General features: G+C 35.5%; 1 protein-coding gene across 2 annotated transcripts in view; it reads left to right on the forward strand.

The window, feature by feature from the left end:
* The window catches only part of LOC106458784 (17-beta-hydroxysteroid dehydrogenase 13-like), a 39862-nt gene that overhangs the window by 24453 nt on the left and 10482 nt on the right, over positions 1–4927 (forward strand). The window lies entirely within an intron of this gene.

Genomic DNA, 4927 nt, shown 5'->3' on the forward strand with positions numbered 1-4927 from the left:
ATCGTAGATTAAGTATATATTTATATGATTTTCTAGTATAGAACTTGTGGCTTTGTTCGTGTGCGTTAAGTTGGCAGCAGAGTTATTATAAAATATCAAGTTTATGTCATTCTTATATCCTTCTTTTTGAAGGGTTCCAAGAATCTAGTGTTTCCGCTCGTTTAACAAAAACTCTTTGAACAAACTATAACCACAGCTTGAGTCGTTTATCAGTAGCACATATGACAACAAACTGAACTGTTTTCACGGTAGTTTGTATCGACATCCTTTGCAAAAATCAGAAGTGCATTTAAACATCAGGTCAAACGGCAAATAAATGTACAAAAACAAATAGAAGCTCTTCCATGAAAAACGGTCTCGACACGTCACTCTCTTGATATATATTTGCACTATACAAATAGAGCTCTTCAGCTCTTCTATGAAAAACGGTCTCGACACGTCACTCTCTTGATATATATTTGCACTATACAAATAGAAGCTTTTCCATGAAAAACGGTCTCGACATGTCACTCTCTTGATATGTACAGTATTTGCACTATACAAATAGAAGCTCTTCCATGAAAAACGGTCTCGACACGTCACTCTCTTGATATATATTTGCACTATACAAATAGAAGCTCTTCCATGAAAAACGGTCTCGACACGTCACTTTCTTGATATATATTTGCACTATACAAATAGAAGCTCTTCCATGAAAAACGGTCTCGACACGTCACTTTCTTGATATATATTTGCACTTTTCCTTGATCTACAGCATGTTATTCTCAGCCCATTAAACCACGAACAATTAAAGTATTTGAATAAGTGTGCATTGGAGAAACTATTTATGAAATGGTCGTTCATCACGTAGACAGTAAAATATTTCCAATTTTCCATTATAGGCACACTTTATTTATGATAATAAATTTCTGTCTAATACCGGTGAACTGTTCAGCTATTAGTAATCAACATGCAACCCAATCTATACCTCGAGCACCCCAGTTGCACAGTGGTATGTCTGCGGACTTACAACGCTAGAAACCGGGTTTCGATACCCGTGGTGGGCAGAGCACAGGTAGCCCTTGTGTATCTTTGTGCATAATTAAAAACAAACTATACTTCGAGTCACCTCTCCTCACTGAGTTATACCGATGTCGAGGAATTTCACCTATCATCAGTATTAATTTTTAGTATTTCAAACATAATAATAAATTAGTAGCATCAATGGTACATATTCTTCAAATCATACAGTAATATAAGTTCACTGTGGTGAGCAAAAAACCACTCATATCACCATACATAAAGTATCTGCAGTTGTCTCCCACCAGAGGCAGGACGTTGAAAAAACTGCATCCACCAGAAACATGAACGTGGTAAAAACTAGATCCACCAGAGACAGGAACGTGGTCAAAACTAGATCCAACAGAGACAGGAACGTGGTAAAACTGGATCCATCAGAGACAGGAACGTGGTAAAAACTACATCCACCAGAGACAGGAACGTGGTAAAAACTAGATCCATCAGAGACATTCATCAGTAATTCCGTATAACTTTGTATAACTAAAGTTGAACATAAAATAATAATGGTCAATATAAAACGCCACTACAACCAGGGTCAAATAAATACAATTTATTAAAATATAACAGAAATCCAAAAATATACTTTCAAACAAATTAGAGTAAAAATTTTATCATTTACAAAAGAAAAAAAAGGGAATTTGTAAACCCGTGCCTGGCGAGGACTAGGTTCAGACGTTAATAAACAATACAACATAAATCTCAATGTGACTAATGTTATTAACTATCAAAGGAATTGGGAAAAAGAACTTAGTTCACCAGAGGATAACCCACTTCGAAATATCCAGAACAATATCGAGCAATAATTATTTTTAACTATATCTCGTGAAATAACTCGTTTTCAACATAGAGGAAAGCATTGTATTTAGTGGCTAGACATCGAAGTTACATCTAATGTGGCTAGCTATTACCAAAAATCTACATGATCTTTTACAACATTAATATCTCTACATCACCGCTAGGGGAACTGGTGTCACTTTCATAACAAGCATAAGAGAAACAAATTATCGCTAAAAAAACTGTGTATAGCTGGCTACTGAACTTGACAAAAGGAACTAAATAAGATAAAGATTGAAATGGACATATCACTTGAACCAGTTAATGCTCATATACCAGAAAAATAAGCTGTCTCAACTTCAACTGGAGAATAAAATCCCTACATTACTGCCTTCCCTACTTTGTCTATCAAAAACTTGGTGTTAGAGCAGAATTTCAGCTTTCATCATTATACCTTTCCTTTAGTTAACTTTAGAATACTACTTTTACGACGATTTTAAAATGGAGTAACATTTTACAGTTGAAAATGCTGGTTCTATTTGTTTTGCCAGTGAGGGAGCCAGTGATGTATGGATTTTATTCTCAATGTAACGTAGAGATGGCTTAGTTTGCTATATGAATATTAGCCGGATCAAGTGATATGTCCACTTCCATCCCTATCTTGTTTGGTTCCTTTTTTTTAAGTTCAGTAGCCAGCCCTACATAGCTTTTGTATTTAGCGATGATTTTTTTCTCTAATACTTGTTTGTCTACTTTTTTCTTTTTATAAAATTACATACGTGGGTTACTAGGTAGCTCTTCATGTCTAGCTTCTGAAGAAAAGAAAATCCAGATGACTTTTGCAATGGGCAGCACCCTTAGAGCTAATTGTTGGAGTTTCAATTATACTGCTGATCACACCAACTTTATTGAATGGAGGATTGCAGTGGAAAGTGGAGCTCACAAGTCGCTAACTCGAGGTAATTTACAGTTAGAATAAAGAAACTGAGACTCATACATCAAATTTCTTTAAGTTTCTCAACATAAAATACATTTATTTAATCATTAATCATTGACTTTTCATTATAGGACATGTTTAGGTTAACAACACTATTACTTATATCTCGCACATAACACCAACTTTTTATATGTTTCTTTAGAGTCCGTCCAATTCACATTAATTGATTAAGGGAGAAATAGTTTCATTACTTACAACATAGTTGATCTGGTAAATCTTCTCAGTTGAGAAACCTTCATAACTACTGGCTTATCAGTGACTCTGGGGAGAATCTCGATTCTTTCGGAAGAGAACTGATTTTTAGCTCCAGACACGAGTTTTTAAATCATGTTTTCTTTTTATTCTTTCGCACTTCCAAATAGCATTCTTAGCTACCCGCAAGTAGTTCTAACACTTTATTGGTCAATTTGTGCAACTTCTTGAGCTAATCCAAATCAAGAACCAAAACTCTCAAGTAACTGGTTGCTGTGATGGTCAGTGCTCCCGTTGTCATTTCACTTATACTATTACACTGGTCTGGAGTAACAGATCTCGCATCAAAGTGACAATTTAAGATGTTATCATAAACATTTTAGCAGCCTTTACTGTACTACTAACTCGGCGTCGGTAATCTATCATTGTCAGTCTTATGGCTAGCGTCTTTCTCAACACCTCTGTTGTAGGTCAATTTCTTACAACTCCTAACAAGTGATTTTCAATACCTCTTAACCAGCTAGCTGTACTTTCCTAGCTGTTGACCTTATTTCATAATACGGACGTCTTTACTTACGCTGTTTCTTCTTTTACAAAACCTCAGAAAATCATTATAACTTCTTTCCTAAATTATTTTAAAACACTAAAAATACTGAAGCAATTGTAAAATTCCTCAAACATATCCAATTGCTTCAATCCTCCCTCCTTAGAAAAAATTTGTTACCTGCAACAACATGTTATTAGTCAACCAGTTGTTTCCATCTCTCTCTCTTCCTCAACCAACGTTTACATTGCTACTAAATCCATTTTACAATTAATTTTCGATATTTAATACAGTACCAAAGTTAATATCTACAAAAGTACAACTTTGAATATTGATTGGATAATATACAGATTATCAAGATTATATGAAAGTTCATAAAAATATAATAAAATGATTCATAATCCTATTAATTATCAATACATATAACCATTTAACTATTAATTAGTCTTGCTTACATTTAGAATTCATAACAGAAATGATGGAAAGTCAGTTTCTCATCATTTATAACCCACGCATACAATGTGCACACCTTCCATTTTTTGCAATGCTTGTGAGGGTGGCGATGATAGGTATGGTAAACAACATTTGGGACAGTCAGCTGTTGGTATGCGGGACATCCATAGTCCTCCAAATTGATATTATTCGATATCTTAGCCTTTTCTTTTCCATTCATGTAAATCTTGTCGTAGGTCTCATGAAATTGTTGGCAGAATTGTGTCAATTCCCAGAAGGAATGTTCTCCATCCGACCAGCATAATCCATGCAGGTATGTAGTACACCAACATATATATTTATGATACACTTTGCTTAATGCCTCTTCTCCATATGGGGCATGAATCCAGCAGGCGTCAGTCCACCTGGTGTATGAGTCAGTTACTGCGAGTTCTTTTATAACATTCACACCATTGACTCTGAAACCTTCAATTTACACAATGGCAGATTTTATTCTCCTTTTTATTAAGGCTCGCAACTGGGTAGGTAACTGAGCTGGTAACCATGTTGGTAACTGCGCCTGTAACTGGGCTGATCTATAACCATAATATATTGTTACAGGCACTTCCTAGTGGTTTTGCATATGTGTTAGACATGTGTGCAACACACAGGTATGATCATGAATACGTGGGCCTATACAGGATTCCATGTACTTGATGACCATACCTATGTTAATCATCCTGTATAGGCTCACGCACTTCAAGAGCATACCTCTGTTAATCATCCTGTATAGGTCCATGTACTTGATGACCATACCTATGTTAATCCCTATATAGGATGATTAACAGAGGTATGCTCTTGAAGTGCGTGAGCCTATACAGGATGATTAACAGAGGTATGCTCTTGAAGTGCGTGAGCCTATACAGCAT

The sequence above is a fragment of the Limulus polyphemus genome, unplaced genomic scaffold (genome assembly GCF_000517525.1).
Source record: "Limulus polyphemus unplaced genomic scaffold, Limulus_polyphemus-2.1.2 Scaffold513, whole genome shotgun sequence".
NCBI lineage: Eukaryota > Metazoa > Arthropoda > Merostomata > Xiphosura > Limulidae > Limulus > Limulus polyphemus.